We start from the raw sequence: 14,364 nt of genomic DNA on the forward strand, positions 1-14,364 counted from the left end.
CACCACAAGGCTACAGCCACCATCCCCAAGCGCCACCCCCGACCGCAACAAGTCGACCGCCACCAGGCGACCACCACCACCACCATCCCCAAGCGCCACCCCCGACCGCCACAAGGCGACCGCCACCATCCCCAAGCGCCACCCCCCGACCGCCACCCCCCGACCGCCACAAGGCGACCGCCACAAGGCGACCGCCACCATCCCCAAGCGCCACCCCCGACCGCCACAAGGCGACCGCCACCATCCCCAAGCACCACCCCCCGACCGCCACCCCCCGACCGCCACAAGGCGACCGCCACAAGGCGACCGCCACCATCCCCAAGCGCCACCCCCCGACCGCCACAAGGCGACCGCCACCATCCCCAAGCGCCACCCCCCGACCGCCACCCCCCGACCGCCACAAGGCGACCGCCACAAGGCGACCGCCACCATCCCCAAGCGCCACCCCCCGACCGCCACCCCCCGACCGCCACCAGCCGACCGCCACCAGCCGACCGCCACCAGCCGACCGCCACCAGCCGTTCGCGGTGTGCGCCTCCGGCGCCACCGGTCCCAAGCACCATCCCCAAGCACCATCCCCGACCGCCACCCCCCGACCGCCACCCCCCGACCGCCACCAGCCGACCGCCACCAGCCGACCGCCACCAGCCGTTCGCGGTGTGCGCCTCCGGCGCCACCGGTCCCAAGCACCATCCCCAAGCACCATCCCCGACCGCCACCCCCCGACCGCCACCCCCCGACCGCCACCCCCCGACCGCCACAAGGCGACTGCCACCAGCCGACCGCCACCAGCCGACCGCCACCAGCCGTTCGCGGTGTGCGCCTCCGGCGCCACCGGTCCCAAGCACCATCCCCAAGCACCATCCCCGACCGCCACCCCCCGACCGCCACCCCCCGACCGCCACCCCCCGACCGCCACCAGCCGACCGCCACCAGCCGACCGCCACCAGCCGACCGCCACCAGCCGTTCGCGGTGTGCGCCTCCGGCGCCACCGGTCCCCAAGCACCATCCCCAAGCACCATCCCCGACCGCCACCCCCCGACCGCCACCCCCCGACCGCCACCCAGCGACCGCCACCAGCCGACCGCCACCAGCCGTTCGCGGTGTGCGCCTCCGGCGCCACCGGTCCCCAAGCACCATCCCCAAGCACCATCCCCGACCGCCACCCCCCGACCGCCACCAGCCGACCGCCACCCAGCGACCGCCACCCGCCGTTCGCGGTGTGCGCTGTTATCCGCCTCTCGGTGGTCCTTGCCGGGCGTGGGTCGGCGTCCGCTGTCGGTAGGATACGGGACCATAATTGGCCCGCGGACCAGCCGGCGGGGCTCTCTTGAATGCTTACCCGCCTTCGCTGGTTCCCCGGTCGGCCGCGAGTAGCGAGAATTCGGCCTCTTCGCCCGGAGCGCGGCTCAACTTATTCGAAAATGCACTAAGTGCCAAAGCCCATTCATTTACAACGGCGTGTCCGCCAGAGGGCGCGTTTCCCGCCGCGGACCGGCCGGCGGGGCTCGTCGGAGAGCGTGTCCGCCTCTGGGTGGTCCTTGCCGGGCGTGGGTCGGCGTCCGCTGTGGGTACGTTACGGGACCACGTTCGGCCCGCGGACCAGCCGGCGGGGCTCTCTTGAGCGCTTACCCACCTTCGCTGGTTCCCTAGTCGGCCACGAGTGGCGAGAACTCGGCCTCTTCGCCCGGAGCGCGGCTCAACTTCAGCCAAAATGCACTAAGTGCCAAAGCCCATTCATTTACAACGGCGTGTCCGCCAGAGGGCGCATTTCCCGCCGCGGACCGGCCGGCGGGGCTCGTCGGAGAGCGTGTCCGCCTCTCGGTGGTCCTTACCGGGCGTGGGTCGGCGTCCGCTGTGGGTACGTTACGGGACCACGTTCGGCCCGCGGACCAGCCGGCGGGGCTCTCTTGAATGCTTGCCCGCCTTCGCTGGTTCCCTGGTCGGCCACGAGTAGCGAGAATTCGGCCTCTTCGCCCGGAGCGCGGTTCAACTTTTGCGAAAATGCACTAAGTGCCAAAGCCCATTCATTTACAACGGCGTGTCCGCCAGAGGGCGCATTTCCCGCCGCGGACCAGCCGGCGGGACCCGCTTGACTTCCTATCCGCCTTCGCTGGTTCCCAAGTCGGCCAGAATTCCGGGCCGCGATCGCTAACTCGCGGGACCGCAATTGGCCCGCGGACCAGCCGGCGGGGCTCTCTCGAGAGCTTACCCGCCTTCGCTGGTTCCCTGGTGGGCCACGAGTGGCGAGAATTCGGCCTCTTCGCCCGGAGCGCGGCTCAACTTCAGCGAAAATGCACTAAGTGCCAAAGCCCATTCATTTACAACGGCGTGTCCGCCAGAGGGCGCGTTTCCCGCCGCGGACCGGCCGGCGGGGCTCGTCGGAGAGCGTGTCCGCCTCTCGGTGGTTCCTGCCGGGCGTGGGTCGGCGTCCGCTGTCGGTAGGTGACGGGACCCCGTTCGGCCCGCGGACCAGCCGGCGGGGCTCCATAGAAAGCTTACCCGCCTTCGCTGGTTCCCTGGTCGGCCACGAGTGGCGAGAATTCGGCCTCTTCACCTGGAGCGCGGAGCGACTTTTGCTAAAATTTTTCTAAGTGCCAAGGGCTCTCGCGCCGCGATGCGTCCGCCTCTGCTGGTTCCCCGGTCGGCCACGAGTAGCGATAATTCGGCCTCTTCACCTGGAGCCCGGAGCGACTTTAGCCATTTTTTTTCTAAGTGCCAAGGACTCTTGCGCCGCGATGCGTCCGCCTCTGCTGGTTCCCCGGTCGGCCACGAGTGGCGAGAATTCGGCCTCTTCACCTGGAGCACGGAGCGACTTTTGCCAATTTTTTTCTAAGTGCCAAGGGCTCTTGCGCCGCGATGCGTCCGCCTCTGCTGGTTCCACGGTCGGCCACGAGTGGCGAGAATTCGGCCTCTTCACCTGGAGCGCGGAGCGACTTTTGCCATTTTTTTTCCCTAAGTGCCAAGGGCTCTCGCGCCGCGATGCGTCCGCCTCTGCTGGTTCCCCGGTCGGCCGCGAGTGGCGAGGATTCGGCCTCTTCACCCGGAGCCCGGGCCGACTTCCGCCGATATGATCACATCATGATCCTATAGCAAGTGTCGTATAACCATAACATGATGTACAAAATAAATATATAAATATTAACATGACCTATAAACATTAAATATATAAATATTAACATCACCTATAAACATTAAATATATAAATATTAACATCACCTATAAACATTAAACATATAAATATTAACATCACCTATAAACATTATGAATACAATGTTTATAACCGAATGGTCACTTTGTATTATTTGGCTGTAAATGCGATCATATGTAGTATATATCATGTATTTATCCACGAACCGTTAAAGAGATGTCAAGTCAGGCTACCTTAAGAGAGTCATAGTTACTCCCGCCGTTTACCCGCGTCTGTGCGAGAGGCGGTGTAATTTCTCTCCGTGTCCGCTGGAGGGAGGTATTTCCCCGTTACGACCTCCGGGAAGATCACCGGGACGCGGAGAACGCTTAGCCGGGGCTCTGGAAGCCTCGTTCGGCTTAAACAGTGAGGAGGAAAGCACCCGGGGAACCGGCTGGAGGTGCTGTGGAAGCTCAGCGGGCCGCGTAAAACGCTTAGCCGGGGCTCTGGAAGCCTCGTTCGGCTTAAACAGTGAGGAGGAAAGCACTCGGGGAACCGGCTGGAGGTGCTGTGGAAGTTCAGCGGGCCGCGTAAAACGCTTAGCCGGGTCTCTGGAAGCCTCGTTCGGCTTAAAGAGTGAGGAGTGAAGCACCCGGAGAACCGCCTGAAAGTGCTGTGGAGGCTCGGCGGGCCGCGTAAAACGCTTAGCCGGGGCTCTGGAAGCCTCGTTCGGCTTAAAGAGTGAGGAGGAATGCACCATGAAGACCGGCTGGAGGTCTTCTGGAAGCACAGCGGGCCGTGTAAGACGCTTAGCCGGGGTGCTGGAAGCCTGGCCCGGCTGGGAGAGTGAGGAGGAAAGCACCATGAGGACCGTCTGGAGGTCTTCTGGAAGCACAGCGGGCCGTGGAGAACGCTTAGCCGGGGTGCTGGAAGCCTGGGCCAGCTGGGAGAGTGAGGAGGAAAGCACCATGAGGACCGTCTGGAGGTCTTCTGGAAGCACAGCGGGCCGTGGAGAACGCTTAGCCGAGGTGCTGGAAGTCGAGTAAGGCTCTGCCATCTCGTCCAAGGTGCTTATAAAGTGCATGTCCGCTCGGCTGGAGGTATTTCCGGCCACCCGGCGCGTGTGCACGGTCTCTGGGTGGCTCCGGGCCGGCTAGAATTCCGGGCCGCGTCCGCCAACTCGCGGGACCCTAAATGGCCCGCGGACCAGCCGGCGGGACCTCGGTGACCACCCATCCGCCTCGCGGTGGTCCCTGGCCGGCTAGAATTCCGGGCCGCGTCCGCCAACTCGCGGGACCCTAAATGGCCCGCGGACCAGCCGGCGGGACCTCGGTGAAGACCCATCCGCCTCGCGGTGGTCCCCGGCCGGCTAGAATTCCGGACCGCGATCGGTAACTCGCGGGACCCTAAATGGCCCGCGGACCAGCCGGCGGGACCTCGGTGAAGACCCATCCGCCTCGCGGTGGTCCCCGGCCGGGTAGAATTCCGGACCGCGATCGGTAACTCGCGGGACCCTAAATGGCCCGCGGACCAGCCGGCGGGACCTCGGTGAAGACCCATCCGCCTCGCGGTGGTCCCCGGCCGGCTAGAATTCCGGACCGCGATCGGTAACTCGCGGGACCCTAAATGGCCCGCGGACCAGCCGGCGGGACCTCGGTGACCACCCATCCGCCTCGCGGTGGTCCCTGGCCGGCTAGAATTCCGGACCGCGATCGGTAACTCGCGGGACCCTAAATGGCCCGCGGACCAGCCGGCGGGACCTCGGTGACCACCCATCCGCCTCGCGGTGGTCCCTGGCCGGCTAGAATTCCGGACCGCGATCGGTAATTCGCGGGACCCTAAATGGCCCGCGGACCAGCCGGCGGGACCTCGGTGAAGACCCATCCGCCTCGCGGTGGTCCCCGGCCGGGTAGAATTCCGGACCGCGATCGGTAACTCGCGGGACCCTAAATGGCCCGCGGACCAGCCGGCGGGACCTCGGTGAAGACCCATCCGCCTCGCGGTGGTCCCCGGCCGGCTAGAATTCCGGACCGCGATCGGTAACTCGCGGGACCCTAAATGGCCCGCGGACCAGCCGGCGGGACCTCGGTGACCACCCATCCGCCTCGCGGTGGTCCCTGGCCGGCTAGAATTCCGGACCGCGATCGGTAACTCGCGGGACCCTAAATGGCCCGCGGACCAGCCGGCGGGACCTCGGTGACCACCCATCCGCCTCGCGGTGGTCCCTGGCCGGCTAGAATTCCGGACCGCGATCGGTAATTCGCGGGACCCTAAATGGCCCGCGGACCAGCCGGCGGGACCTCGGTGAAGACCCATCCGCCTCGCGGTGGTCCCCGGCCGGCTAGAATTCCGGACCGCGATCGGTAACTCGCGGGACCCTAAATGGCCCGCGGACCAGCCGGCGGGACCTCGGTGAAGACCCATCCGCCTCGCGGTGGTCCCCGGCCGGCTAGAATTCCGGACCGCGATCGGTAACTCGCGGGACCCTAAATGGCCCGCGGACCAGCCGGCGGGACCTCGGTGAAGACCCATCCGCCTCGCGGTGGTCCCCGGCCGGGTAGAATTCCGGACCGCGATCGGTAACTCGCGGGACCCTAAATGGCCCGCGGACCAGCCGGCGGGACCTCGGTGAAGACCCATCCGCCTCGCGGTGGTCCCCGGCCGGCTAGAATTCCGGACCGCGATCGGTAACTCGCGGGACCCTAAATGGCCCGCGGACCAGCCGGCGGGACCTCGGTGACCACCCATCCGCCTTCGCTGGTTCCCAAGTCGGCTAGAATTCCGGACCGCGATCGGTACCTCGCGGGACCCTAAATGGCCCGCGGACCAGCCGGCGGGACCTCGGTGACCACCCATCCGCCTTCGCTGGTTCCCAAGTCGGCTAGAATTCCGGACCGCGATCGCTAACTCGCGGGACCGCAATTGGCCCGCGGACCAGCCGGCGGGACCCACTTGACTTCCTATCCGCCTTCGCTGGTTCCCAAGTCGGCTAGAATTCCGGACCGCGATCGCTAACTCGCGGGACCCTAAATGGCCCGCGGACCAGCCGGCGGGACCCATTCCACTTCCTATCCGCCTTCGCTGGTTCCCAAGTCGGCTAGAATTCCGGACCGCGATCGCTAACTCGCGGGACCGCAATTGGCCCGCGGACCAGCCGGCGGGACCTCGGTGACCACCCATCCGCCTTCGCTGGTTCCCAAGTCGGCTAGAATTCCGGACCGCGATCGGTACCTCGCGGGACCGCAATTGGCCCGCGGACCAGCCGGCGGGACCCGCTCCACTTCCTATCCGCCTTCGCTGGTTCCCAAGTCGGCCACAAATGACGATTATTCGGCCTCTCGCTCTGGAAGTGCCATCGGCACTTGCTCGGAAAAGTGTCCGCCTCTTCTGGTTCCCTAGGTCGGCCGCCAAAAGCGAAAAATCGGCCTCTACCCCGTTTGGGTACCAGGGGTAGGGTGCAGTACCAACTTTGGTCTTCAGGTGCGCCAGAGCGCGATGGTTGGTCCCACTAGTCAGCGTACTCATCGACGGTTTACTCCCCTTTCGCAAAATATAGTGGGCACGTATGTGCAGGACTGTTTATTTTTATTTTGAAAAATTTTCTAAGTGCCAGCGGACGCTGGCACACGACGTGTCCGAGCCACGATGGTGCCCAGGCCGGACAGCGACGGCGAAAAAGCCGATTCTGGAAGTTTCGAATATGCCAACGGCAAAAGCGGCGTGATGTGTCCGCCTCGGCTGGTTCTCCGGTCGGCCAGAAAAAGTGAAAATTCGGCCTCTCGCTCTGGAGGTCCGACGAACTTTGGCGAATATTTTCTAAGTGCCAACGGGTGTTACACCGTAATGTGTCCGACGCGGCTGGTTCCTCCGGTCGGCCAGAAAAAGTGAAAATTCGGCCTCTTCGCCTGGAAGTCCGGCCGACTTTGGCGAATATTTTCTAAGTGCCAACGGGTGTTCGGCCGTAATGTGTCCGACTCGGCTGGTTCCCCGAGTCGCCCCGAACGAGCGAAAATTCGGCCTCTTCGCCTGGAAGTCCGGCCGACTTTGGCGAATATTTTCTAAGTGCCAACGGGTGTTCGGCCGTAATGTGTCCGACTCGGCTGGTTCCCCGAGTCGGCCCGAACGAGCGAAAATTCGGCCTCTTCGCCTGGAAGTCCGGCCGACTTTGGCGAATATTTTCTAAGTGCCAACGGGTGTTCGGCCGTAACGTGTCCGACTCGGCTGGTTCCCCGAGTCGGCCCGAACGAGCCAAAATTCGGCCTCTTGCTCTGGAAGTCCTGCCAACTTGAGCGAATATTTTCTAAGTGCCATCGGGTCTTGCCCGGAAAAGTGTCCGACTCGGCTGGTTCCCTAGTTCGGCCACATAATGTGAAAATTCGGCCTCTTGCTCTGGAAGTCCTGCCAACTTGAGCGAATATTTTCTAAGTGCCATCGGGTCTCTCCCGGAAAAGTGTCCGACTCGTCCGGTTCCCTAGTTCGGCCACATAATGTGAAAATTCGGCCTCTTGCTCTGGAAGTCCTGCCAACTTGAGCGAATATTTTCTAAGTGCCATCGGGTCTTGCCCGGAAAAGTGTCCGACTCGGCTGGTTCCCCGAGTCGGCCAGAAAAAGTGAAAATTCGGCCTCTTGCTCTGGAAGTCCTGCCAACTTGAGCGAATATTTTCTAAGTGCCATCGGGTCTCTCCCGGAAAAGTGTCCGACTCGTCCGGTTCCCTAGTTCGGCCACATAATGTGAAAATTCGGCCTCTTGCTCTGGAAGTCCTGCCAACTTGAGCGAAAATTTTCTAAGTGCCATCGGGTCTCTCCCGGAAAAGTGTCCGACTCGTCCGGTTCCCTAGTTCGGCCACGGAATGTGAAAATTCGGCCTCTCTGAGGTACCAGGGGTACGCATTTAGGTACCAGGGGTAGTCGCTGAGGTACCAGGGGTATGCATTTAGGTACCAGGGGTATGCATTTAGGTACCAGGGGAGACCACTACGGTCTGTTGGTCCCCCTAGTTAGTGTACTCATCGGTTTACTCCCCTTTCGCAAAATATAGTCGGCACGTATGTGCAGGACTGTTTATTTTTATTTTGAAAAATGTTCTAAGTGCCAACGGAAGCTGGCACACGAACTGTCCGAGCCACGATGGTGCCCAGGCCGGACAGCGACGGCGAAAAAGCCGATGTGTGTTTGATGGAAGTTTCGAATATTTTCAAAGTGCCAACGGCACTTGCGGGGTGATGTGTCCGCCTCGTCTGGTTCCCCAGGTCGGCCAGAAAAAGCGAAAATTCGGCCTCTTCTCCTGGAAGTCCGGCCAAGTTTGGCGAATATTTTCAAAGTGCCAACGGCACTTGCGGGGTGATGTGTCCGCCTCGTCTGGTTCCCCAGGTCGGCCAGAACAAGTGAAAATTCGGCCTCTTCTCCTGGAAGTCCGGCCAAGTTTGGCGAATATTTTCAAAGTGCCAACGACTCAACAGCCGTAAAGTGTCCGCCTCGGCTGGTTCCCCATAACGGCCAGAACAAGTGAAAATTCGGCCTCTTCTCCTGGAAGTCTGGCCAAGTTTGGCAAATATTTTCCAAGTGCCAACGACTCGACCAGCGTAAAGTGTCCGCCTCAGCTGGTTCCCCATAGCGGCCACCACAAGTGAAAATTCGGCCTCTTCTCCTGGAAGTCTGGCCAAGTTTGGCGAATATTTTCAAAGTGCCAACGGCACTTGCGGGGTGATGTGTCCGCCTCGTCTGGTTCCCCAGGTCGGCCAGAACAAGTGAAAATTCGGCCTCTTCTCCTGGAAGTCTGGCCAAGTTTGGCGAATATTTTCTAAGTGCCAACGACTCAACAGCCGTAAAGTGTCCGCCTCGGCTGGTTCCCCCTAACGGCCAGAACAAGTGAAAATTCGGCCTCTTCTCCTGGAAGTCTGGCCAAGTTTGGCGAATATTTTCTAAGTGCCAACGACTCAACCAGCGTAAAGTGTCCGCCTCGGCTGGTTCCCCATAACGGCCAGAACAAGTGAAAATTCGGCCTCTTCTCCTGGAAGTCTGGCCAAGTTTGGCGAATATTTTCTAAGTGCCAACGACTAAACCAGCCTAAAGTGTCCGCCTCGGCTGGTTCCCCATAACGGCCAGAACAAGTGAAAATTCAGCCTCTTCTCCTGGAAGTCTGGCCAAGTTTGGCGAATATTTTCTAAGTGCCAGCGACTCAACCAGCCTAAAGTGTCCGCCTCGGCTGGTTCCCCATAACGGCCACCAAAAGTGAAAATTCGGCCTCTTCTCCTGGAAGTCAAGCCAAGTTTGGCAAATATTTTCTAAGTGCCAACGACTCAACCAGCCTAAAGTGTCCGCCTCGGCTGGTTCCCCAGGTCGGGTACCACAAGTGAAAATTCGGCCTCTTCTCCTGGAAGTCTGGCCAAGTTTGGCGAATATTTTCTAAGTGCCAACGACTCAACCAGCCTAAAGTGTCCGCCTCGGCTGGTTCCCCATAACGGCCAGAACAAGTGAAAATTCAGCCTCTTCTCCTGGAAGTCTGGCCAAGTTTGGCGAATATTTTCTAAGTGCCAGCGACTCAACCAGCCTAAAGTGTCCGCCTCGGCTGGTTCCCCATAACGGCCACCAAAAGTGAAAATTCGGCCTCTTCTCCTGGAAGTCAAGCCAAGTTTGGCAAATATTTTCTAAGTGCCAACGACTCAACCAGCCTAAAGTGTCCGCCTCGGCTGGTTCCCCAGGTCGGGTACCACAAGTGAAAATTCGGCCTCTTCTCCTGGAAGTCTGGCCAAGTTTGGCGAATATTTTCTAAGTGCCAACGACTCAACCAGCGTAAAGTGTCCGCCTCGGCTGGTTCCCCAGGTCGGCCACCAAAAGTGAAAATTCGGCCTCTTCTCCTGGAAGTCAAGCCAAGTTTGGCAAATATTTTCTAAGTGCCAACGACTCAACCAGCGTAAAGTGTCCGCCTCGGCTGGTTCCCCAGGTCGGTCACCAAAAGTGAAAATTCGGCCTCTTCTCCTGGAAGTCTGGCCAAGTTTGGCGAATATTTTCTGAGTGCCAACGACTCAACCAGCCTAAAGTGTCCGCCTCGGCTGGTTCCCCATAACGGCCACCAAAAGTGAAAATTCGGCCTCTTCTCCTGGAAGTCAAGCCAAGTTTGGCAAATATTTTCTAAGTGCCAACGACTCAACCAGCGCAAAGTGTCCGCCTCGGCTGGTTCCCCATAACGGCCATGAAAAGTGAAAATTCGGCCTCTTCTCCTGGAAGTCAAGCCAAGTTTGGCAAATATTTTCTAAGTGCCAACGACTCAACCAGCGTAAAGTGTCCGCCTCGGCTGGTTCCCCAGGTCGGCCACCAAAAGTGAAAATTCGGCCTCTTCTCCTGGAAGTCTTGCCAAGTTTGGCGAATATTTTCTGAGTGCCAACGACTCAACCAGCCTAAAGTGTCCGCCTCGGCTGGTTCCCCATAGCGGCCACCAAAAGTGAAAATTCGGCCTCTTCTCCTGGAAGTCAAGCCAAGTTTGGCAAATATTTTCTAAGTGCCAACGACTCAACCAGCGCAAAGTGTCCGCCTCGGCTGGTTCCCCATAACGGCCATGAAAAGTGAAAATTCGGCCTCTTCTCCTGGAAGTCAAGCCAAGTTTGGCAAATATTTTCTAAGTGCCAACGACTCAACCAGCGTAAAGTGTCCGCCTCGGCTGGTTCCCCAGGTCGGCCACCAAAAGTGAAAATTCGGCCTCTTCTCCTGGAAGTCTTGCCAAGTTTGGCGAATATTTTCTAAGTGCCAACGACTCAACCAGCGTAAAGTGTCCGCCTCGGCTGGTTCCCCAGGTCGGCCACCAAAAGTGAAAATTCGGCCTCTTCTCCTGGAAGTCAAGCCAAGTTTGGCAAATATTTTCTAAGTGCCAACGACTCAACCAGCGTAAAGTGTCCGCCTCGGCTGGTTCCCCAGGTCGGTCACCAAAAGTGAAAATTCGGCCTCTTCTCCTGGAAGTCAAGCCAAGTTTGGCAGATATTTTCTAAGTGCCAACGACTCAACCAGCGTAAAGTGTCCGCCTCGGCTGGTTCCCCAGGTCGGCCACCAAAAGTGAAAATTCGGCCTCTTCTCCTGGAAGTCAAGCCAAGTTTGGCAAATATTTTCTAAGTGCCAACGACTCAACCAGCGTAAAGTGTCCGCCTCGGCTGGTTCCCCATAACGGCCACCAAAAGTGAAAATTCGGCCTCTTCTCCTGGAAGTCAAGCCATGTTTGGCAAATATTTTCTAAGTGCCAACGGCTCTTGAGCCGAAAAGTGTCCGCCTCGGCTGGTTCCCCATAACGGCCACCAAAAGTGAAAATTCGGCCTCTTCTCCTGGAAGTCAAGCCAAGTTTGGCAAATATTTTCTAAGTGCCAACGGCTCTTGAGCCGAAAAGTGTCCGCCTCGGCTGGTTCCCCAGGTCGGCCACCAAAAGTGAAAATTCGGCCTCTTCTCCTGGAAGTCAAGCCAAGTTTGGCAAATATTTTCTAAGTGCCAACGGCTCTTGAGCCGAAAAGTGTCCGCCTCGGCTGGTTCCCGCGGTCGGCCTTCAAAAGCGAAAATTCGGCCTCTTCCCCTGGTAGCCCTGCCAACTTGTGCGAATTTTTTCTAAGTGCCAACGGCTCTTGAGCCGAAAAGTGTCCGCCTCGGCTGGTTCCCTCGGTCGGCCCCAAAAAGCGAAAATTCGGCCTCTCCCTCTTTAGGTACCAGGGGCTGGGGTACCAGGGGGAGGGTGCAGTACCAACTTTGGTCTTCAGGTGCGCCAGAGTACGCTAAATGGTCCCCCTAGTCAGCGTACTCATCAACGATTTACCCCCCTTTCGCAAAATATAGTCAGAACGAGCATGGGGGGCGCATAATTTACCCCACAAAATGAAAGGGCCCGGTGCCGAGCGCTTGGTCATGGCCGCCAGCAGCGCCCCTTGCTCGGTGGGAACACAACACGCAGGGTTGCACAGCACCCTGGAAGGCACAAAGAGAGTGAAAAATTTTCTAAGTGTCACTCTTGACGAAAAATGTCTAAGTGCCTCTCTTGACGAAAAATTTCTAAGTGCCACGCTTGACGAAAAATGTCTAAGTGCCACAGCGCTCGAAAATTTCCTAAGTGCGAGCACGGCTGTGAAATATTCAAAGTACAAGGAACGCTGGCAGAATCTCTCGACGGCCGTCTGCTCCCGGCGGCCGCCGTGAAGTCTCCCCTCCCGGGGACGGCTGTCTGCTCCCGGCAGCCGTCCTTAACCCCCTCCCCACACGTTGGACGAACACCAGCCGAGGGCGAAAGGCTCGCGGTGTGGAAGGATCGTGGCCACGGCTAATCTAGCGATGCCCGCGTTGGACGGTCACACCGCACGACAGAGCGGGGCCTGCATCCGGCGCGAGGCGGCCTTCAGGCACGTGGCTCGAGACGACCTCACCCGCCCTAGCCCGGAGCGGAAAGACTTTGAAATTTTCAAAGTCCAAGGAACACTGGCAGAATGGGAGGACCGGCCGCCTCCTTAAACACAGGCCGGAGAGATGGAGCGGGATCAGCGGCCCGCGCGTTGAGCGAACACCGGCCGAGGGCGAAAGGCTCGCGGTGTGGAAGGATCGTGGCCACGGCTAATCTAGCGATGCCCGCGTTGGACGGTCACACCGCACGACAGAGCGGGGCCTGCATCCGGCGCGAGGCGGCCTTCAGGCACGTGGTTCGAGACGACCTCACCCGCCCTAGCCCGGAGCGGAAAGACTTTGAAATAGTCAAAGTCCAAGGAACACTGGCAGAATCTCTCGACGGCCGTCTGCTCCCGGCGGCCGCCGTGAAGTCTCCCCTCCCGGGGACGGCTGTCTGCTCCCGGCAGCCGTCCATAACCCCCTCCCCACACGTTGGTTGAACATCAGCCGAGGGCGAAAGGCTCGCGGTGTGGAAGGATCGTGGCCACGGCTAATCTAGCGATGCCCGCGTTGGACGGTCACACCGCACGACAGAGCGGGGCCTGCATCCGGCGCGAGGCGGCCTTCAGGCACGTGGTTCGAGACGACCTCACCCGCCCTAGCCCGGAGCGGAAAGACTTTTCAAAGTCCAAGGAACACTGGCAGAATGGGAGGACCGGCCGCCTCCTTAAACACAGGCCGGAGCGACCGAGCGGGATCAGCGGCCCGCGCGCAGGGTCTTTGAAATGTACAAAGTCCTAGGGACAATGGCAGAATCGCTCGACGGCCGTCTGCTCCCGGCGGCCGCGGTGAAGGGACTGTACACCCCACCCGGGGACGGCTGTCTGCTCCCGGCAGCCGTCCTTCCCCCCCACCCCACACGTTGACCGACACCGGCCGAGGGCGAAAGGCTCGCGGTGTGGAAGGATCGTGGCCACGGCTAATCTAGCGATGCCCGCGTTGGACGGTCACACCGCACGACAGAGCGGGGCCTGCATCCGGCGCGAGGCGGCCTTCAGGCACGTGGTTCGAGACGACCTCACCCGCCCTAGCCCGGAGCGGAAAGACTTTTCAAAGTCCAAGGAACACTGGCAGAATGGGAGGACCGGCCGCCTCCTTAAACACAGGCCGGAGCGACCGAGCGGGATCAGCGGCCCGCGCGCAGGGTCTTTGAAATGTACAAAGTCCTAGGGACAATGGCAGAATCGCTCGACGGCCGTCTGCTCCCGGCGGCCGCGGTGAAGGGACTGTACACCCCACCCGGGGACGGCTGTCTGCTCCCGGCAGCCGTCCTTCCCCCCCACCCCACACGTTGACCGACACCGGCCGAGGGCGAAAGGCTCGCGGTGTGGAAGGATCGTGGCCACGGCTAATCTAGCGATGCCCGCGTTGGACGGTCACACCGCACGACAGAGCGGGGCCTGCATCCGGCGCGAGGCGGCCTTCAGGCACGTGGTTCGAGACGACCTCACCCGCCCTAGCCCGGAGCGAAAAGACTTTGAAATATTCAAAGTCCAAGGAACACTGGCAGAATGGGAGGACCGGCCGCCTCCTTAAACACAGGCCGGAGCGACCGAGCGGGATCAGCGGCCCGCGCGGAGGGTCTTTAAAATGTACAAAGTCCTAGGAACAATGGCAGAATCGCTCGACGGCCGTCTGCTCCCGGCGGCCGCGGTGGAAGGACTGTACACCCCACCCGGGGACGGCTGTCTGCTCCCGGCAGCCGTCCTTCCCCCCCACCCACACGTTGACCGACACCGGCCGAGGGCGAAAGGCTCGCGGTGTGGAAGGATCGTGGCCACGGCTAATCTAGCGATGCCCGCGTTGGACGGTCACACCGCACGACAGA

The sequence above is a fragment of the Syngnathus floridae genome, unplaced genomic scaffold, assembly GCF_059516105.1.
Source record: "Syngnathus floridae isolate MCC-2025c unplaced genomic scaffold, RoL_Sflo_1.0 HiC_scaffold_54, whole genome shotgun sequence".
Taxonomy (NCBI): domain Eukaryota; kingdom Metazoa; phylum Chordata; class Actinopteri; order Syngnathiformes; family Syngnathidae; genus Syngnathus; species Syngnathus floridae.